Raw genomic sequence first — 23573 nt, forward strand, 5'->3', positions numbered from 1 at the left:
AATAGATCTGAATGGTCTAATTTGCCTCAGCCCATCTATGTCCATTTTCCTAAAGGATCACACCATCTGTTCCTCAGCTGGATGCTGAGGATAGCCAGGAGCAGATAAGATTTTCTCAGAACACACTGCTGATTTCTCCTGGGAAACAAAGTCAGGGGTCCCTGGGAGGCTTTGACAAACTATGCCCTACTATGGTAATGGAAAACTGGACACTGCATCTCCTCTGTCCTGTGGCCTTCACAAGGATACTGGGTGAGATGGTAGCAAGAGAAGGATTTCCACCATTTTCACTCTTGGGCTGTGTTACCTGGTGGGCCCCAGTTGCCAGGGGCATAACTTTGTGTGTTCTAAAGCTGATCTAACTGTAATAAACACTCCTTCCCTGCTCTCTGCCAGGTATGAACAGGCCCAGTGTAAACCTGAGCAGTCAACTTCTGGAACAAACTACAGTTGGAATAAGGTGGGGAGGGGAACAATATTTCTGATTTTAGGGACACATTTAGTGTGCACATTAAGGCATTTAGTGATTTGGGTGCAGATAAGTAATCTGATAAGCCAGGAACTCGCTTCTCGAGACACCTGTAGTATATAAATTTTTTGCTGAAGGAAAAGAAACCATCAGCCTTGAGCAAATCTAGTCTGATCTAAAGGAGATGCTTGAACTTTTGCTGCATGATTGGCAGAATATTTTATTAAAATGCTGTGCATGAACTTTAATATATTGAATTCTCACTTTTTTATGGCATTCTCTAACAAATGTTAATGTGTCTCTGATAAGTACATCTGTTTGAATCAGTAGATTTAAGGCTGGTCACCAAATTCTTTTATTTCCAACAGCTAATTTACACAGCTGCTGAGCTTCAGTCTTGAATGAAATGCACTGGTGCCATGATTAACGTAATTGTGGGCCAACCCATTTCTTCTTATCCCCCATCCTATCAATTATGACTGAACTTTAATACCACCTGTGAGAGTGCCAGGTGGGTCACAATCCACGCTTGCACAGGACTCGTGCTGTGCAGAACTGAGCCAGTTAGGAAAGATCCTGCAGGATCTTTCATCCCAATTTCTTCTGCCTCTGTGTGTCAGTGTGACTGCTAGGAAAGTCCAAGAAGGTATGGAGCCTGCAAGAAGGTATAGGCAGCTCTGCAGGAATTCCTAACTCAGTTCTGACAATGCACATGATTTACTGTGTGCTCAGCCATAAGCCTTACCCTAGACTAACGAGCTAAAAACTTGTGATGACTGTAGTGCATGTTCTAACCTAGATATCTCTAATTCAGGCAGGTGTTTAGATAACATATCATTTAACCCAGAGCTTTTCCTCTGATGGAAAAGGAGCTCCTCTTACCAGGAGCTAGATACACAGGATATTATTTGGAATTGGCTTGTATATGTCCTGAACTTAATCAAAGGCAATCTCATCAGCCTTTTTCTGGTAAGTGTAGTCCACAAGATGACCTGCCCCTGGAGATTCCATACTCTCTGTTCTCAGAGGATCTAAAAGAATTCTTAAGGGTCTATATATCAATGGAAAGTACTTATAATCATTTTTATCAATGAAGTATTCATAACTCCCAGCGGCCAGTGTTTTGGTGGGTGATGGTGACGTGCTGTGATATGTTTGTTTATGTTTCTGATGGCCTTTGGAAGCCTATGTCTGAGTGATTTTAAGAACCCAAGAGCAATTTTAATTTATTCAACAAATTGGTGCAGTAATTCAGAAGAAAAGAGCTTTTGCACTGGGATAAAACCTGACATTATTTTGTGGGTTTAAATGCTTTTGTCAAAGTATATATGGATAAAACTTCCAAAAAGGAGTGACAGTGTGTGGGTGGATATTGATCAAAAAGGTGAATAATTGCAATAAATTTAGGCTTACCACATCAATTATGAGCATTATCCTTTCCGTATGCTGTGGACAAAATATGTTCAGATATTGTGATACTTAAATTAAATGTGATTTGAATACAGTAATTAGATCCTACTGGATTTAGTAACAAAAGGCAGGTGATGTGCACCAAAAGGAGTGTAGTGAAATTGTGCAGCTTGCTGACAGTGGAGATTTCACATACCCATACCTTTTTCTGAATTGTATTGTTTCCTGCTCTGGGAAGCTACAGAAATTGTATCATAGAGTATTTTGATAATTGAAATGCATTTATACATAATGATGAGACAAGTGCCATGCCTGTAATGTCTGCAGAGGTTTGCATAGTGGAAGTTTGCTCAAAAATTACATAAGATTTTACTAAAATATAAAAACCTGCTGTCTCAAACCAGTAGCAAGTGCTCAGTCTGAAACAAAGCTAACCAGAAAATAAAAAAGCTGCTTTCTGTTCCCTGCTAGTTCCAAGGGCCTTAACACTGTGCACGTAGTATATAAATAAACCACTGTGATCAACACCTGAGAGCTTATAAATGTCTGAATGTATGGTGACAATTTGCAGAACTTCTGCATTGCTCCCTCATGCCCACTTACAAACTATTTGGATAATCTGGAACCTGTTAGGCAATACCATACACCATTGTTTGCTGGTCTGCTCTTGGCCTGCACAGTGCAGTAGCAAACACTGCTAGGAATGCTTCAGTTTATGCTGGGGAGGGCACAGACGTGCAGCTCTCCCTCGCTGCTTGTAATGCAAGTGTGCCTGGCAAAGTGAGTTGCAATTGGACCATCTTAGCCACCTGGTAAAACCATGTCTGCTCTCAGCTACCAGTCTTACGCATCTTAGTGTTCCCCTGTTTTCACCCAGGTTTGCATTATCCTTTGTTCTGTGTGTCTCATCTCTTGTGCCACTGTGCTTTTATCAGCTGGGTGTCTGTTTGCTGTGGAAAACTAAGGCTGGAAACCTGTATGTGTTGGGCTCAGTTCACCTCTACTATAACACTGTGGTTTCAACAATACTTGGTGGCCAAATTCCCATGTAGGTCTTTGTGGCAAGCAGATGGAAATTCCACAGAGGTCTCTGGATCTTGTTCAGAACTGGCCTGAATGATTGTTACTCATCATATGTGACTGATCATTAAAAGGCTTTTAAGTGTTTCCAAGATGTTCCCCAATTTATCATACAGTTTGGATGCAGAGGAAAATATATATATATTCAAGTTCCAATTGAAGAAAAGGAACAACAAATAGAACAGAGAAAGTCTTTTTCACCTTCTACATTTCTGTCTCCCTGCTTCTTTCCTCTTTTCCACTTCTGTGCTGTTTCACATCCATCTGCCCTTCACATTTTCCCCCCCATCAGTAATTCCTATGCTGTCTAAAATGCCTTTGAGTCCTATTTCAGTTCTGGTGTTCAATAGATGTGAGTCCCATTGATTTATGCCAGGACTGAATTTTGTCCCCATAGCATACCAAATTGCTTCTGCACACACAGGGAATGCCAAATCAGTGTACAGCCATACTACTTGGTAACTATTTTATTACTCATTTACACTTGGCACGAAATTCATACCCTCATTTATGACACTGCTGAGTCTGGTTTGTTATATAAATTTGGTCCTGTACAAAGCTGACTGGCTTAGAGGACTGGCAGTGGATATAACACCCATCCCTTGCAAATTACCAGCTCAAATTCTAATCAAGTACTTAAACCAACCAAAACCTCTTTTTCTGCAATGCTGTTGCAAAAATGAGGTTGGTCTCCTCCTGGTTCCCAGTACACGTGTGTCAACACCACAGTTGATTCTAGCACCCTTGCTGGCTACGAAAGCTCCTGAGCCCAGGATTTTAGCAGGCAAGGAGACTGAACTCTTTGTCCTGGCCTAAGGTCACGGCAGGTTGATGAACAAGCAAGTCCTACTTCTGCCTCAGTTATAGCTGCCTTCTATTTTCTGGGACTAGCACCCTGGCACCTTCTACAAACATCTTGTTTTCATAAAAAATATTCTACTCTAGTCTGATTGCATAATATATGTATTTTCTCTCTTTTTAAGAGAAGTGTTAGAGCTAACAGGCCTTTGGTTTGAGTAGGAATTGCAGGATTGTGACCCCTCTGGGATCTTTGTCCTAGATTTCAGCCTTGGCAGGTGGAGCATTCTGTAACCAGTTGACATTTAGTGGCTAGTTTGTGAGTCAAATATCTTGTTTTATTTTTTCCTCTTTGGTTTGGATGAATTTGTACGGGTTTCTAAAGTATTTGGGAAAGGCATGAGCTTGTGGTGCCACTACACCTTCATCGAGCCAAAGAAATTGCTTTCCTCATTGAGAAATCTCACTTCAAAAGAAGTTGCGATGTTTTCTAAATTACTGTTTCAGCTGGCTTTTATTTCCAAATGTCTGCATCACTCAGAAAATCTGAGTTTGTCCTGGTTTGTGGTATTTCTGATTTATTTTCCTATTTAGAGGGAATCTTTTTTTTTTTTTTACATATGTCCACTTTCTTCATAAACAAAAAAAAAAAAGAACACACAAACACACACACACACACACACACACACACACACACAGACAAAGAATTTGGAGTGACCTCTGGTCTTATTGCAGTTTGAGGAAAGAAAATAAGAATGTAGAAAGATTCTGGATCTCAGCCATTACAATGAAAAACATCTGTTGAAGCCTTTGCAAGCATAAATTTATCTTACCATGGGCATGATTATTGATTAAAATCCACATAATTTTTTCTAATAAATTTAACTCTTATAAATTTTCTATGAACTTTTTTCCTAATAAATTATTTCAGCTTCATTTTGCTCCTCAATAAAGAAAGGTAGAAACTTGTTTCATGTTAGTGCTTCCGTAGAGCAGAGGTGGCTGAAGTTTATTCTAGGCACAACCTGATGGTGGTCCAGAGTGCTGGATGATCCCACAGTGCTGGCTCCTTTCCTCTCTTTCTCACTGTTAAATTACGTAAAATAGTTTCCTACTGTTGTGTTTCCATGTAAGCAACCAAACAAAGTCCTGTGGAGGTATGCTGAAGTCCCAGATCTGAGCAGCGGCTTCTCGGACTGGGAATGGGAAGGGCAGCGTGAGGCAAATCCATAAAATTCCTGTTTCAAGAGATCTCTCATATCTGAGGGCTGCAATGTCTCCAGACTTGCAGGGACAGCTAATTATGTCCAAGGCTGTCTGGTTATGAATGAGTATTACACAGTCTTGCTGGGATACTGATCTGTTTTGGGATCTGTGTCAGGGTTAGGACATGCCCGTGCCTGAGTCATAGCAGCACATCCGGAGAATCGGAAGAGGCCAGACCTGGACGGGTTCCAGCTCCCCTCCTGGACTGGGCAGAGAGTCCTTGGGAGACTCAGAGGTCTGCTTGCCACAGAGGTGTCTGCGCTCTCTCCCAAAGGAATTCTGGAAACATGAAAACACTCTTTCTCACTACAGACCCCATCACACAGCTTTCTTCAATGTGGAATTTTTATATAATTACACTGATGAAACTCCTCCCTGTGATTTATTTTCTGGAACCTCTGCAGGTTTAAGAAGGAAAGTGAATTGTAGTGAATGAATGCTCTGTATATTTCTGTTCAAACTAAAAATGTATCTTCTATAGAAAATCTCCACTTCATGCCCCTGTGTGATTTTATTTAATCTTCCAAACCCATATCTAATCTAAAGGCATAAATCACTTTGCAAGACTCAGTAAATTCAATGGGTGTGTTAGGCTACCTCAGAAGGTTAGCTAATGAATTGGGTCATGGACTTAGCAATGTTTGAGAGAAATTGTAAATGATGCCTGTTTTTATTGGAGTGAAGTAACATTTAAGCATAGGTAATACACATGATAAACTCACAACACTAGCAAACTGAAAAACACATGGGAGCCATGCGCGTGCCAATTCAAATATAACTTTATTAAACGCACCTGATTTTAAGCTACCTTTTAGTATTCCATTTAGCAATTTAATGAGAACCAGTTATAACATACTTGGGGTTTTTTTTCTGTGTTCAGAATTCAGCAAGCTACACAGCTAACATGCATATCCATTCAGGCAGGCAGAATCAGAAGAAAAAGAACGAAGGCCTTTACTGTAAGTAAATGTAGGACATCAATGTGACCTTTTAAACCAACACATCCCTTGCACACTCAGCAGAGAACATCTGAAGGAGAAGCTATCGGTGTTTCCTTGAGACCTTTTAGCAAAAAGAGTATATCATGAATTAAAGAGCTCAAGCTGTTGACTACAAGGACTCCGGCATTAGCAGAGATTGGTACCGAGCAGTGTCCATTCTTGCACAAACATCTGCAGCCATTGAAATGGCCACTTGCTCCTGAAGGCAGGGGAGCAGCCTATTATGGACATATTACAGAGTTCTCTTTCAGCTGCTGTTTGCCTGAAGTGCCAGGTGCAAAAGATGTGCTGTAAAAGAGAAGAGGGTAATGGTCACATCGATTACGAACTGATAATTGCTCACTCACTGTTTCCCTGGTGTTCAGCTGACTGGCTGTTCCAGCAATTATTTTCCTGTTCTTTATTTCTATTAATGGTGTGCCCAATATTGGGGACGGTTTCCCTCTTTTGTAGCTCTAACCCGCTATTGAAATCCTGGAAGTGTAATGTATAGCATTAGCTCTGGTGTGTCTGATTAATGTAATCACAAGCTTAGTTCTGGAAGGAATCCACCCTGTAGTTTACATTAGCTGTTAGATGACCTAAAATTCTCCTCTCTCCCCCATCCATGTGCAAAGTACTGGTTACATGTTTTTACTTTTCTTTTTGTTTATTCTTACAATTTTGCTAAGTCTGGTGAAAGAGCTGACTGCCTGCCATTTTCCACATTCTCAGTAACCTTATAGTTCTGAGCTCTGTTTTCAGATGCTCAGGGATGACGAGGGTCACAGAGCAGCATACGTCTTTGTTAACTTAGCTGCTGCATCTGTGGCTGCTGATTTATATAGGTTAGAATACAACTGTTCAGAAAAATAGTCACAAAAGCCTGCAAGCAGTTCTTTTTTCTCTCTTTTTTTTTCTTTATTTCTTCTTTCTTTTTTAATGACAATACTTTATCTTTTTTTTCCGGCTGAGATATTATGGGGAGTGACATCCTTTGTATGAAGTAACCAAACCATTGCTTTTTAAAAATATTAAAATTAAAGTCTTTCAATTTCTTCAGTTAGTATTTATTTTCTCAAGTAAGAAATCTTTGCTTACATAAGGATTTCAAGATCAAATGCAAGTTGTCTATATTTTATTCAGACTCCAGGAGTGTAGATTCTGGATTGGGTTTTGTTCTGTGGGGTTTAAGTTACAGAGAATTAAATTCCATGGCAGCATATACCAGACAGTAGAAGAGGCTAAAAGAAACAAAACCTGCATTTCCCTTTCTCTGAAAGTGAACTATTTGAAGAGGCCAATTATGGAAGTTGAGATCAATATAGCATTAAAAATCAGTTAGGATGATATGCCATACGATGACAGATTATCATATGAATTAGATCTTTGCTTGCAGGAACAATTATGACAGCACCTGTTAGAAGCTTACTGTTGTTATTTTAGTACAGCAGATCTCCTCCTATCAATGAACAAAAAACCTCAATAATATTGATTTTTTTTTAAATTTTGGAAGATTCTCTACCTGGTAAAGACATCGGGGAGTTGTGTAACACATAAAGTGCCCAGTAAAATCTGGGAGTTTGCAGGTGGGGAGCTGTAGATTAAAGTGATCAAATTATTTTTAATAGAATTCTCTAGAATATGAGACTTAGAGTGATCCACAAAGCTGGTGATATTCATGAGCCCAGAGCAGTTTTCTTGATAGTTGCAAGAAGGCTTTGAGTGGCAGCAGTTATGTACTACCATGCAAAGTTTTGAGATAAGGATTAGATTAATCCAGTCAATTATGATACTATACAAATCCCTGACAGTAACTGAAATCAAAAATTCTTTCCTCACAAACAGACTACGTAGAAATAAAAGGCAAGGATTCTGGGGTTATTGTTTGTGCTGCTGGAAGTGGGAATGTAGAAATTCAGGAATATGCACAATGTATGCTCTGGCCTCCATTGCTGCCAATGTATGTTAATTTTTTATTTCTAACCTCAGAATAAAGGTTAGCAGATCTGGGGATAACTAATTGTCTAATTCTGTGTTTCAGTGTCATTTAGTCACTAGCAAAATTTGCTGCATGAAATCATTTGTTATTTTTGATGAGCATTATTAAATCTACTCCTGCTGTGTCAGAATAAAGGATGAGACCATCACAAGCAAAGTAAAAGCAGATCCCTTTTCCACTACGAGCCATCTCAAATACCTGCTGGCTCTGCAGGCAGGCACCTCCCTGCCTTGCTGGGACACAGCTTGCTGGGGATGAGACGCTGGTACTCACTCCTTCCATTGTGAATTGCTGCTTTCTGATGGGAGCTCCTCGCAAGCCTGGGAGAAACCAGTTGTCCTTCCACATCCTTTCCATGTGGTGCTGTACAGAAATCGCCATGTGCGCTTCCCTGGGAGGAGGAGAGTGTGTACAGGAAAGTACACACTCTCTCTTAAGTATAAATCCGAATAAGCACAAATCCTCTCGTGGTTTTTGCACCCAAGCTGGGGCAGGGTGCACAGTCCTCACCTTGGAGCTGCCAGCGGAGCCTGCACTGTGGAGCTGGGCTGCATGGCAATGCCACGGCCGGGCCGGTGCTTTGTGCCAGTGCCCTAATTGGGAATGCCAGGTCTCATCCATCCAGCAAAGCGTGCTGAAAGCACAGTAGCCTGCCTGGGCTCAGCACTGTCCTACCTCATTCCTGGCTCAGAACTGAACTGTGAGCACAGCCAGACAGTTTAGGGGACTTCTTGCGGTGAGTACTGCATGTGGCAATATGTGGGAAGAGTTTTAAGCCCCTTGTCATAGTTTCAGAGAATGCGTAGGATGTTGTTCTGTGTTCTCTCTCTTTCCTGAACTTTTAACCTCATCCTACCTCTACCCATGCTCAAAATGACAGCCACTGAAAAAGGGGGATGGGGGAATGCTTTCCATTCCTTTCTCTGTTTAAATATGCAAATATACAAATATGCTCAAGCTGGACATAGGCTTTGGTACTGCTTTCACTCCCCCTCAGTGACTCCATCCTTCCAGTCAAAGTGGTGGTCCCCACGAGTCAAAGGGAGATTATTTCAAGGTAAGGTACTTTATTGCAGGACAGATGCCAAAAGAAAGCAGGAAAGCACTTAGACACTTTTAATGGACAATGGTTTTACTGATGCTCTCAACTTTGAGCTCACATATGGGGTATTATGAGCTGAGTCATCCAAATGCATGTATTTACACTTCAGAAAAAGAAAACATCTTTGGGAGTATAACCCCTTCATGTTGCTGGAGAAGGCTATTCACTTTCTAGTTCACTTCTTGCTGGTTTGTGGATATTAAAAATGAAAAGCTAAAAATAGTTCTTAACTTTGGCAGCGAGATCAACATCAATGCATATCTGTCAGTGCTACCCACTTAGCCTGTGGTCCCTCTGCGTAGCTTGACAGAGGGTCAGAGCCATTCTGACAGCTCCACAATGGGAGAAAGATGTGGTGACAGGCAGTGCTGAAGAGCTGAAGATGTCAACAGGATCTCCAAATATCCAAAGGCCTTGAAAACAGAACTCTGAGCTGCAGAAAGGCAGTAAGTTTGTCTAATGTAGGAAAGGCAATCTTGCGTGAAATGGGTCCTTTAGACAGAATCAGAGGATACCTGGAGATACAGGGGTGACTAAACATTTATGCATCCTATTTATGGACTGCCAGGATACCTGAAAAGGACTGAAGTCACTTTGCAGCCAACTATCAAACTTAACCCATCATATTTTTATAGGGAGTTGTTAAGTGGGAGTAATTTTACACTTCCCTAACAAATCCCATTACCAAAGATTTCTAAATTAACTTTCCTCCCTTTGGGGCTTTCCCCCAAGCACCTGTAAGTATCTATGGCCATATGTGGTGCATTTCAGCTGGAATAAAATTATTTCATTTAGATCACTACTTTTTATTTCTTTTCCCAAAGTACCTCATAGTTCTCAAAGAAAATAAGAAAAAGGACAGTCATTCTTATTTTATAATTTGCAAGAGCATGGGCTACTCTGGTTTAGGCTTGGAATGCATTAATAGATGCTAATCTGGTGTAATAGGTGTGATCTGGTGTCTGCATTTTTGCTGTCTGTATTCGTGCAGTTAAATATAAAATTAAGAGTTTAGGTAACACAGACTTAGATCTTCTACCTTAACACACATGTAATTAATCACTGAAGTTAACTGTGCACTGACTTTCCAAATGATATTCAGCTATTATGGGGATCATTCAGAATTTTCAGAGTTAAAAATGGGAGGTGCTGGTAAGTTCCTCACATGCCTTGTCCTGCCTTCTCATGCCTTGTCATGCTTATGGCTCTGTTAGCTGCCTGTGGTAGTGGCAGCTGAAAGAAAAGCAGCTAGAAAGGCTTGGCAGGTTGAGGAAACTTAGAAGCAAGGGGTGACATAATTGCTCTCAGGTGTGCACATAAAAATCTGTGGTGTTTTATCTACATACTCTTAGTACTCCACAGAACCACTGTGAAATACGAGCAACTCTAGAGGAAACTGAAAAAAAGATGTGGCTGCTTCCTGAGCAATCAGACAGTATCTTCAGTTTGCAGCTCCTTGTTGAAACTGAGACCTTGTCATGGTTAAAGAATTGGAGCAGGAGGTATGTAAAATCCAGTGAGGACAAGATTCCATCCTCATTGCTGCTTCCGATGGTGACAGACCTGAAGGAAGTGGAGTTAGGCACAACATTTCTTAACATTACCAAGGGGGAAGGCCCTGCTTCCCTTTCACAAATCTTCTTCCTTGCCTCCTCTCTGCCACATTCTCCCACCACTTCAATTTGGCAGCATTTTGGCTGAGACATCTCAGTTTCCCAGGCTGTCAAGAAAGACAGCAAAAACATGGGCATTTCTCTCCAGGTTTTAGAGAGCTAAATTTCTCAGATAATGGACTCTGCCACAAGGCAAGTGTGGGAGGAAGGTGAGAGATGAAGATGGAAAGAGGCAGAGGGCCAGGCTGCAAAGGAATAGAGCAGAAGAGAACATTTGGGAACTGAAGCCAGCCCAGCACTTGAAACTACAGCAGGAATGCGTGCTGGAGGCAGGGAAGGGCCACCACATGATGCTCTGCCCAGCTTCAGTGGCCTGAAAAAAAGAGCCTCTAGGAAATCTGCCACTGTGTTGAGAACATATACTTGAATTATAACGTTTCTTTTTCCCAAAAAAAAGATGAGTAATTTGGATCTGGGACAAAGAAAAAGGAAATTTTGGCTTATTCTACAAACAGGATATGGGTGTTTATTTGAGTCAGGGATATTTTTGTTTTAAAGAACTGTATGATGTGTTGCTTCTTGCTATGCTATGGATTGAGGAAGCCATTCCTAATCTCTTTTTGAAGAGACCATATTCTTCTTTTCACCTCTGACTTAAAGATGGTCTCTGGAAGAGGATTCAAGGGAAAACTTATGAACTGCATACAGAAAAATGTTAGTGTCCAGCTGACCCTCCACAAGTGTGATGCAGATGTTTCAAATCACACATATGTTCCACTTATACATATTGGATAAGTGCAAAGCCACGGATTGAGGGATTGACATCCTTATTGCCTAGTCAACAAATTTTAAAAGTACATGCTGGCATTTCAGTTGCTGCTAAAAATGTTTTACTGCTGTTCATATATCATCAGTGATACACAAAGTAATTGTGTGGTAGTTCTTGCTGGGCTCTGATTTTTAGCTATTTACAAACCTTACCTGCAGAAGTAAAATACAGTGGTATCCTATGAGTTAAATTTGACAGCTTCAGGTAAATTAGCCTAAAGATCCCTCTCCACAGATCTAGTAGGTGGAAAATCTGACTCTTGCTGGGTTTGCTTTCCCTACAGAGATATTGAGAGAGCAATAGACTTGTGCTGAACTTGTGCTGAATCTCAGGTCCTGACATTCAGTACTGACCATGCTGCAATCAGAGGCTTGTACCTATATGAGAGCTGGAGTTGGTCTTCCATACTGATCCTGGTAAAGTACTTCTTGCAGCAATCAAGTAGACCAGGTCCTGGTGTCTCACTGCTGCAGTAAGACCCATCCCCCCTCTCAGCAGCAATTTTAATCTTATTTGGTATTCTGCAGCAGCTGCCAGCTGTAGTGCAGGTGTAGCCTCTGCTGGGCCTGTTTAGAGTCCTGCTCCCACTGTCCTGGTAACTTTTCCTGGAAGTAGTTTGCACTGCAGTAGTGTCCAAAGAAAGAGAACATCTTCAACATTTATCTGGATGCCTTTCAAATGGCATAGTGTTGGGAAACCTGAGTGGCACTTGAGGGTTCTGTAACATCTCAGCTCTAAAAGTGGGTGAGGGGTTGGTGCAAACACAGCCTTGAGAACTCATCTCTTGCTCTCTGCAACAGACATTAAATGCAATTTAAAACTTTAGGAAAGCATTAGGAGCGCCCTGCACCTTTTCCCATTCCCCTGATTTTGCCTTTCCAGTTTAGCCAAGGAAAACAACTTGGAGGCAGAAGGAAAGAGGAGTCTGAGCAGCTGTTACTGAGGCCATGGTATCTTGCTGATTCAGCAAAGAAAAGAACAAGATACATTTATTTAAATGCATTGTGGTTGAACACTATTTACAGGATTGTAACATGAAGTTTCATCACTAATATATGAAAACCCCCACAGCTGAGATGAAGCCTTGAGGTCAGAGACAAGAGAAGCTTCTACAGCAGCGCTCCAGTGGGGTGAGGGTATTGCCATGTCCTAGGTAAAACTTCCCAGTTGTTCAACAGCCTCACCCCGGTCAGCTGCTCCCTGTCAGCAGGGGCTGGCACTGCTCCTCACTCCAGTCACGAACCCATAACGCAGAAACAGTCTTATGGGTTTCAGAGTCATAAATTTTGTGCTTAAAGGTAAGCATAATTACTTAATTAAGTCTTGGTACGCCTTAAAAAAAATCTATGCATTCTAGTGGGTACTTGCCAAGGCACAAAAATTCAGCAGCAGGAAAGGGTTAAACTTCAGATCTTCACAGACATCTCTGGCTCCAGGCCTCATTTGGAAGTGAGCAGGGCTGCAGTACTCTACTCAAGCACATGTCCATCAGCCAAACTTCCAGAAGCAGGGAAGACAGCATTTGCAAAAATATGCCTGATTTTTCTGGGACACGGGATTCATATGCTCCTCTCTAAGTTTTCAATTATTTCTAATGTCCAGCTGCTTACTCCTGTGAGAAGTGTTTTCTGAAACGAACATTGCTGACCCATCTATCTGCAGCTAGCAGCACTCTGAGTGGCTCCTGTTATGATGTACAGAATAGCTAATGACACTCCCGTATGCAGTTATCCTTTATTGAGCAGCAAGATCCTGGGAAGAGTTAAATAATTCCTCTGATCCAAGAACCTAATTCACTTGGAAATTGAATCAGAAACCCCAAATGAATGTACTGACTAACCTGTAAGAATGCTCTGCCTAGGATGGATGGCCACTTGGTCTAATAATACTTCATTAACTGTATGGTAGCAAAACTAACTATAGCTGGATTACTTAAAATTTAAAGGGTCCAGTATTTCCCCGACACCTTTTTTTCCCCTGTGCATTGGTCCTCACTAATTAAGGAAGTCCAGCTTTATAGGTGGAGCAATACCAAAAAAGCACCAATAAAATTTTTAAAGCTCTCTAAAATGTTTTAATACCTTATTTCATGTGGCATATACAGAGTTATGATGGTTCATAAGGTATAAAGTTTTTTATTAGCAGTCCATTGGGGAGACTGCATAACTCAATCACTCTTTTGCAACTCATTTAATGCACATCACCACGGCATTTGACTAGCATACTTAGCACAAATTGAAGTCAGTAAAATATTTGACTCAGCAGCCCATTACATACTTACACAAAGAGAGAGTTAACTGGAAACTAATTTAGGGAATTAGTGGTTGGTTACAAAACACAGCATAAACAGACCAACTTTTTACCAGATAAGGCTACATTATTCCCAAAAACCTGTAGGTCTTGCAGTGTTTTTCCTAAAAGATGTGTGGTATAAAAATTGTAAAATCAACTGTCTTGTGCTTTGACATCTTTTTATGAAACAAATGGTAAAACTGATGTGGGAGGTATAGGATTCATTTAATCTCTTTTTCCCTTTCCCAATATTTAGAGAGATTAACTTAAAATAATATAAGTAGGATTGGAAGGTTCTCCTTGCAAAAGCCTACTCCTTCCATGTTTGACAGCATCTGACACACCCAAGTTGTAAGAGCTCAGTCAGCCAGTCCCCAAAGTGCACAGAGATGGTGACACCACACACAGTGCAGTCACTTTTTAGGTGACCATCTCTCTTGATTTCCCTACAGCAGCAGATAGCAGAGCATCACAGATGGCACCTATCTGTGTCCAAAAGGGAACAGAGGCTGGTCATCCTCTGTTATTTTGTATGTCACCAGCATCAGAAGATTAATTGTGTTTTCAGCTGAGAATTTCCTTTGAATTACAAAAATCTTGGTTTAAACCCTCCTGTTTATCACAGAACAAACACAGATGGCTATAGTATACCATTTTCTTGTCTTATGATATGGCATACTGACCCTCTATAAAGAACTTGAAGCTTGTTGTGTGCAGCAGTAGAGAAGAGGAAAAAAGCACACAGTGGGGGCAGATTAAAGACCTACATGCACAAGTGTTTGAGAGACGAGGATTTTAATTTAGATCTTCAGACATTTAAGAGTAAAGACTGTTTGATTCTTCTGTTAAGGTGACAAGAATTATTTCAATCTGTTCCTACTAATATTAGCCTGTACTATTTGTATTTATAGAAGATATACTTCTCAAGGCGACACGTGGCCAAGAAATGAAAATTTCCTTGGTTGACAATAGAACAAACAAATGATCTCCTGGAATTGTTTCATGGATTTCTGATAAAAGCCTGCTGTTTACATCATTTACCTGAAGTCTACTTCACCAGCTTAAAAAGTGCCATGCTATGCAACTTGAAACAGGGACATAGGCAATAGACCAGAGAAATGTAATGACCATTGGGTCTAAAGAAACAGTTTTGCTTAGGCTTCAATGTTAAATTATTTATACAAAACAATACTCCCAGTAAGAGACTAAACTTGGCAACAAGGAGTAAAAATGTTTTATTCCTCTACATCCTTTTGAAAATCTATCTGCAACTAGCTGTGGTATATATATATATATATATATATATATATATGTATTGCAGAACTGCAAAAAATTCCACGGCACTGAATATGTTCCATTCACACACAGCTCTGACATGTCAGCTGGGTTGATTGTGTACCTTCCCAGAGCTGCAAGGGAGGTGCAGATCTCCCCTGACATTACTTGATATTTACTAGACTTGAAAAAAGATCGTGCATCAATTTAACGCGTTGTCCATCACAATCCAGAAGAAGGAGGAAGAAACAACCTAATTAATACAGAAAGCTGCAGGTATTGAATGAGGCATGAAAAAGCATGCAAAACAGACAAGGTAAATGAATGAGACTGATAAGAGTCAAAGGACACTGGGATAGCTTATACATAGAAAAGTGGTTTTTAAAGTGCAATAGCTGTTGGTATTGCAACTTCACTTAGCTGTGAACGATCCACTGCTGAGTAAGAAATAAATAGCTGATGTAGTAGATTTCTGTTCTCCCTCCCTTAGTAGCTGCTCTACAAACAGAATTTTTGGTTATTTATAAACAATTTAAAAATTACTGAATTTAATTATAAAATTACTGAATTTTGTTTAAGAGGCAGGGAATCCAGCCTCTTAATAAATGCTATAGACTTTTTTGGGGGAACATTCAGATTTTGTCAGTTTTTCTATATTCCCTTTTTCTTTTTTTGTAAATATGTATATAAAACCAGATGGATGGTGCCAAAACTGTTAAAACCACATAAAATCTCAGACAAATCACTTCAGCCAGAATTATGATAATCTTGGAAACTTCACAATTCTCTTCAGAATTCTCCCCAACTGTATTCTTAAATTTGTATGTGACTCATGCCTTATTAAATGGCACCTTAATTTGAGAACTTTTAAGTGCCTTTCATACTTGATCATTGAATCTAAATGTTCTTTTAAATTCTTTTAACTTCCTCCTTAAAAGACCATCAAAGTAAAAACCATATTTCAAAGAGCTAGTCCTTTATCAGCTGTTAATAGCTCAGTTCTGCTGAGCATACACAGGCAAAATCCTCATTGAAATCAATGTCTAAGTTCAGAGACTTCTTTTTCACTAGGCGTCTTTAAAGAAGTATGGAATTTCTGTCCCAGAAAAGATATGGCTCGAATTAAATTTCTACAGCAATTCGATTCAAGGCTACAGCCCAGGGATGGGTGGGATATACAATGGGGTGGGTCCCTCAAAGAGATATGGTCTGGTAAGCTTAAGAAAACCAGGGTAGATGTGGAAGAAAACTGGTGGCAAAGAAGGAAGCCTGGGCGCCATCATGGTGATTTAAAAGCAGAGCAAAAATGGCCCTGGACTTAAGAGTTACAGAGAACTTCTCATTGTGCAGAAGCAACTGCACGTAATATGTGTTCTGCTTTGGCCTGACACCATATGGAAATTCCCACTGAAAGGGGACTGCAACTCCAGCAAGGAAAGTGTTTCTGTTTGCTTAGCACACACCTCATCCTGTGGCCAGCTCTTGGCCCTGAAGATTGACAGGTTCTCATCTCTCTAACTAAAGGTACAGAGAAGCACCTGGAAAGGGGCAAAATAAATTTTGCATGCCATCTTTTATATTTACTAGATAGTGACACTAATACAAATAACCATGTTATTGTTAATATATAATATATAATACATACCTTTATTTTTTTTAAACTTGTGTTTATTGTATAACTTTTCCTGAATTATTCCATTTGGAAACATTGATTTCATAAAGAACACATCTTACTTTAAGTCCTGTAATGATCAAGTTAAAGGGAAGGCAGTAAACACTTGCAGCAAGATGGATTAATCAGTATCCTAACTGTAAATCACCTTGTGTTCTACTACAGTAGTGAACTCTGAGGAAACTTTTGCATGTTAGCAACAATATCAGCTATGAATTAGTACAACAGGTACTTCCAAAGCCACTTTATTAGTTTGTTATATGTTTGTCTTTTTGGCTAGTATCTGTTTGAATGCTTGCCAAAGTTAACTGCAGATAAGGAACAATAAGGAACTACCACACTTCTTCCCTCTGAGAAAACACACAAGTCCTACCCCACTTCATACACAGTTTCCTGAGTTTGAGCAGGTGTTTTCAGGCATGGAAATGGTTGTCCTTGCCTTATTAAGACATTGACATGAATATCCCTGGAGGAGCAAGGAAAAGCTTAAACAATGAAATGGGGCTTGGGGCTGAACATTTTTGTCTCATTCATTTATCTGCTGATGGTCTGTGTGTGTGTGAGTGGTACAAGGGAGATTTAATGAATAATGCAAGTATTCATTACTGTATATGAATCTAGGTATTCACATACAGAAAAATATTTGTATGCTTTTGGTATGAGCTTACTGTAGAATCAGAGGTTAGAAATCCACAGTATTCATTGGTGGCAAAAGATATGGACCTCTATTTAAGAAAACATATATATCTCTTATCTTGCTTGAATGTTCAAAGAACTAAACTCTCTCTGTAGGTCTCATGTCTTCTGTGTCTTTTGTGACCCATTTTTGTGCCTGCTATGATGCTTCTGGATGCTCTGTTGTGTCCTCAACCCTCACTGCTCATATTGACATAAAACTCTTCGAGGAAAATTCTTCAGATGCCAGTGACCTCTGGCTTAAAAAAACCATAACATGACACGACATAACATATATCATATCATCATATCATACCACATCATATCAATCATATCATATATTCTCACAACCTCTCCAAGTTACTACAATTTAAAGTGAACAAATAAGCCCATGTATCACATTTTTCCCATCTTCCTCAGGTCTGAATTCTATGATCTTAGATGATTTTTTCCAACCTTATTGATTCTGTGAATGCAATAAAAATCAGAGAGTAAAGCAAAATCGACTAATACAAGTCTCCTAAAAGAGCCCACTTGCATTCTTCAGGACATGTGGAGATGGTATTTTTGTAGTAGTGAGTTTCAGTGGAGCATTATTTCAGCTCAGAAAATGAGAATGTACCACCTTGCCATTCCACCTCGAGCACCAGCCTCTAGTATTGCTCCCAGTTCTGCTGGGGAACTGAGGATCATTCTTCCTGGCGGCCTCCTGATTCAAAGCAGGCCAGCCCCCTCCTAGTTGTAATGAGCTAAACATACAGAGTTCCTTAAGTTTGTCCCTTCAAGCTGTCTTTTCTGACCCTTGATTTACTTATTCAACTTCTCCTGTGTATAAATGCTTGTTCTAAAAAGGTAACCTTCCAACTTACCTGAATTTAACATTAATTAGTAATAATTTTGAGTGAGTGTTTTAAACTCAGTGGTTTTGAGTTTTTCAGTCTCTGGATTTTGTGAAGATAAAATAGGCCTGAAACTTATGGTAACATACACTTCTCCTTCTGAAAAGTTTATAACTTATTTACATGCAGCATCACTGAAATGCTATTACCGCTGGGACTGACGACAGCAATCAAAAAGTCACTTAAACAATAGAAGAGTGAGGAAGAAGCCAAAGTTTTGGATATATATATATATATATATACACACACACACACACACACACACACACACGTATAGGCAAAGAATAGTTCCTTTTAAAAGATTCCATGGTACATTCCATATTCACTGAGACAAGACCTTATTTTTTTAAGCTTGCATCTCAATGACCCAAACACAGTAATCATGAATGCGTGTAATTTTTTTTCCCCCTCCTTCTGCCCAATCCTAAATTTAAATCATAATGCTGAACTTGTGACGTCACTCTCAATCATTTCCACATGGCTTCACTTGTAGGATCAAAAAGAAGGTGAAGCTCTCTTGTGTCAGCAGAAAGCTGACTTGGGGGATGGAAGATAATTCAGTGAAATTTCTAGTAATGACAAGAAGACTTCAAAGAAACCTGCAGGTAAAGTACTATTCTTTTTCAGTAAATAGCTGTTCTGCCTCAAATTTAACACATTAATAGAGGTTCAGTTTTAAAAGGGGCTGTGTTCCTAAGGAGATCCTGAGTCTTCAGAAGCTTCAGTTCATTTAGAAAATCTTTCATGAATTTAAAATCAACAGGTGTATTCCAAAAAATAAACCTCAGTGGAAACAGGGTAAGATAACCTGCGTGGTGGGCAGCCCAGCTTCATATTTCCATTTTCTCTGGTGCGTTAGCTTTCTAAAGATGGCATTTTGGCTCTGATCAAATGGAAGGGCAAAGGTTACTGAATGTGAGGCTGTGGCTGCTGGAAAAGAGAACCAGTACAATGGTGGGGAAAAGCAGGCCACCAGCATTAAGCACAGAGAGATGTGGGAAACTGGCAAGAAGGAAGAGGATGTCATTTTCTGAGAAACCAGGAAATGAGCTCTGTGTGCAAGCATTTCTATTTATGGTATAAGAATTGTAAATATCACAGGAGATATTTGATACTGAGACAAGGAAATATGTGTCAGGCCTTTTAGTTTTAAGCCCTTGTCTTTGCATGGGCTGCTTTTGTTCAAGGAAGCAACAATGGAAAAGGAGGGATTTGGGGGGAAAAAAGGTTTCTGCTGCAGCATTTCCCAAACTATTTTTCCTGTGGCCCTCTCCCAAGTGAGTTCTACCGTTCATGACCCTTCTCTCCCCTTTCCTCCCCAACTCATTCAGCATCCAGCATTCAGGATTACAGCCACTCATCTCAGTTTGCAGCCTACAGACATTATCTCTCATACCCCCCCCTTCTTTCCCAGAGAGAGGGTGAGTCCTAGTTTGGGAACTGCTGCTTCCACTGGATTTCAGTTCCTGGCAATCTATCTGTAAAATACTTTGACCAAAAGGGAGCTGTTCCCCAGAGACGGTGATGCTAATTCTGCTGTGTAGTTCTGGTGTGATTTCAGAGTAATCTCCTGGCTGCACACCAGTGTTGTCCTGCTGGGCTTGTCCCTAAATGAGAAACCTCTAAAATGCATTTTTTAAGCATAGCACCTCACAGCCTTTGAGGTTAGCTGCACAGTTTGATTAGCAAAGTGTCTCTGTGCTCATTTCTATTCAACTTGGAGCCCAAAAATGTTCTCCCTCTTCTGCCAATAACCTTTATTAATTTAGATAATTTTCTTTTAAGTTTAATTTGTTCTATGTTTTTAAGGCAAAATCAAGCATTACAGGATAGGAGGATGGGACAAACCACTGTTTCTACTGCTCATTTTTAAAATGTAAAGGCAGAAAGTGTGTGACTCTTCTATGCCAGGGTCTTTCCCAGAGCTAACTCCAACTTCCATTGTATTTGTATTCACCAGAGCCACTGACTTGTTTACTGAGTGAGTGGCTGCTCAATTCCTGGAAGCCATTTACTTATCACTTACAAGATGGAGACAACAGCAGTGCTCAGCACTATCTGTTTATCTACCCAAATATGGATTTTAAAGACTCATTACAGTCATTTGACTTTGAAACCTCTCATCCCTGAATACCAGGTAAATAAAGCCAACAGGCGATTTGGAAGGATCTCTGCTATTTTATTTAAAGGTTTCCAAGACCCTCAATCACCCTGTCTCTAAAACAGTGGGTCCTTCTCCCCTGTGTGTTTATTTTCTTCAGAGATAAAGCATTGCATCTGAAATCCAGGAAGCAATAGTGACATGCTTTGGGGAGAGTCTGGAAGTGAAGGGAAACTATTAGAAGTCGTGACCTCAGTGGAAAATTTAGATGCGAGGTACTTGCCTGGCCCATGCTTATGAACCCTGAGGGGGACACACCAGCATGTCAGACACCCCATTCTTCACACCACCCTTCTTCTGACACCTATTTAGCCTCCTTGACATGCACCAAAGTTAGGAGAAATTGCCAGATGCCACCATGGCTCTTGTTATCTGGGGCACCCTGCACACTTCCTCTTTGTGACAGCAGGCGAATTAGGTTTATATAGGGAGATACATTCTTCTGCCTGAAACTCAAGTCACTGGGGACAAGGTCTATCATGAACAAAACACGTCGCTGTTCCAACCCTATGCACTCGAGAGGTTTTCCTGCCTGTCTGTCCCGCAGCAGCTTTGCTGTGAGAGGTGTCCCCACGCTCATCCCACGCCAGCTGCTGCTGTGTGCCAGGGCAGCCATCTCTGCCTGCTAGAGGATGCAAAGCAGCTCCACAGGGACTGTAGGGAGCACGTCCATCCCAGCTCCTGTCAGGCCAGCATTTGTGCTTCTGTGAGATGCAGGTGATTGCTAAAGTTGTTTCCGAGACTGCTTGTTATATAAAAAAAGACAGTGACAGAACTGCATGGAAATACAATCTGATGTAAAACCACGATGCTATTTTACTTTTCAGAAAGGTTTTCTAATGTGCTTGGATTGGCTACCTGGCTATCTTTGGCTCTGACTGCTAATCCTTCAGTATCCTTGAAAGTGTCCTTGATACTCTAAATTAGCTGATATTTTTAGAATATTTCAATTTTTATTATCAGTTATGCAATGGACATATCACTGAATATTTTTATGTCAGTGTGATTAAAATGCTTAATCCCCTCAGAGAAATTTGCAATGACAGAAATAATGGATAAAAATCAGCTCAAAGTTTAGGGAGAGCATGAAGTCAAGTAACTTTGGGAGGCAACAATTTTTCCAGAGGGTTTGTTCAGTCTCCTAAAACATTGGGACAGATTTTTTGCAGAGGCAGACTCAGTAAGAGTACTATATGTATATGGGGGATATCTTCTGCATTTATAGAACTGGGGTGCCCCAGAAGCGGGACCCCAGGCCAACACAGAGTTTCTAAGCAGCTGAAAGGACTGTGACAGCAAAGCATTGGTGTGCCCTGGCACGGGGCTGGGGACAGTTGAGAAACCAAATCTGTGTGTTTAGCAAGAATCAGACTGGTCCAGATCTCACCCTATGGACAAGAGGTGAGGCTTAATTTGGAAAGGGAGGCACTCTCTGCAGTGACTCTTGATCTGCCAAAATGATCCAAATTCATCTCCAATGAGTCTTTGGAAAACATGGTACACGATGAGCCTTTCCTGGGATGTCTGCAACATCATTCTGCTTGTGTAAATAAAGAACTTCAGAAAATACAATCTCCGCATAAGAAAACATGATGTGACTTAATTTACACATCATTTTCATAAAGGAGCACCTTCTGTCAATCACAATACCAACATTTTCTATATTGTTCAATATATTCCTGACTCTGCAACAATCAACATGTAGAGAAACTTACGTGTGTTCATATCTTGATCTAAGAACTATTAAGTAATACTAGTTAAACACTTCTGGTTTTGCTAGGTGAGGCTGAAATGTCGGCCTGTTTCTCAAAAGCATCACTGATACCACTTCTTTTTAATATGCACTGTATGAGCATAAACAATGTTCATCAAGAACACCTTCCAGGGGGTTTCCATGATCTAAACAAATGTCTTTGAGATTACTAATATTCAAAATATTAAAAGGTGCTCTCTTATTTTTGCTTGTTTTTTTACTCTCTGGAAAGAGAAAGTGAAATTTCAGAACCACAAAGGGTTTTCAAGGGTGTGTGAGTGAGATTTCTCCTTGGAAAGGTACAGATAGCTGTTCTCAAATCCAAGGGGCCCATGAAGAGTGTCTGGGTTTCTGGAATGAATTGCTGAGTTGTACGTACAGGTGCTAAGTGTGGTTACGTCAAAGTGTAAGTGCAGGAAATGAGATCACCCAAAGGTACCACAGGCACTGCAGTATTAAGAACTGGGTATTAAGAACTGCAACTGTATTTATCTCCAGGTTTCAAATCCCCCCTGTTAAACCCACTTATTAACTATTTTGTTAAAAGCTGTGAAGGAGACCAGGCTGGGAGAGAGGGATACAAAGAATTTGGAGTGAGTTTTCAATTAAAATCCACAGTCTGTTCTTTTTCTGATAATCTCTAAATTCTTTTGAAGAAATGATCATTATAACTCTGTCTAATCTGTTTTCAAAACAGACTCTGAAATAGCCATTGTGTCCGCACCTTCTGTTTTTATAACTTATGTGCTTTGATATTGTAATTGATGCAAGTGGGTGCAATTAAATCTTTATTTGGAAACTTGCACCAAAGCAAGTCATTCAGTAAAAAAAAAAGCCACCAATGTGCTTTGACTCTAGATTCTCACACATATTTGGGCTTACAATCAAAGCTTTTGTTCTGTTAAACTAACAAGGGCTGTTTAGCATAAGAAAGAGTTAACACAGACTGCCTTACGTTTTGCTAATTTTGGGAATAACAGTTGAATGGAAAAAAATTTGCAGGAAACTATGCTGTCCCAGTAAAAATGACCAATTTTTATTTTAATAAGTAATTCACCACAAATTGAGAGGTTTAAAAAAGGCCTGATGATATGCCAATGATTACTGTCACTCAGTGATAAAATACTTCTTTTTTTTTTTCCTAAGAAAGATCACAAGAGAGCAGATCAGATCTCTAGCTCAAAATTGCTTCTAAACTAGGCAGTGAATTCCACTCCACCACTTTCACTTGGGGGGATTTCACATCAGCACAAGACAGGCAGGGATAGAGATCTGCAATTAGTTGTTTGTTGGCATA

The 23573-nt window shown here is 40.2% G+C and overlaps 1 protein-coding gene across 3 annotated transcripts in view; it reads left to right on the forward strand.

The window, feature by feature from the left end:
• Nucleotides 1–23573, forward strand: part of SULF1 (sulfatase 1) — a 185162-nt gene that overhangs the window by 28265 nt on the left and 133324 nt on the right. Inside the window, exon 1 of one of the 3 annotated variants that reach the window (XM_059861897.1) lies at nucleotides 18854–18967. The exons of the other annotated variants lie outside the window; for them this stretch is intronic. The gene's annotated coding sequence lies outside the window, so the exon portion shown is untranslated. Of the gene's footprint in view, nucleotides 1–18853; nucleotides 18968–23573 lie in introns of those variants that run through there. 3 annotated transcript variants of the gene reach the window in all.

This window comes from Haemorhous mexicanus, chromosome 1, assembly GCF_027477595.1.
Source record: "Haemorhous mexicanus isolate bHaeMex1 chromosome 1, bHaeMex1.pri, whole genome shotgun sequence".
Lineage (NCBI taxonomy): Eukaryota > Metazoa > Chordata > Aves > Passeriformes > Fringillidae > Haemorhous > Haemorhous mexicanus.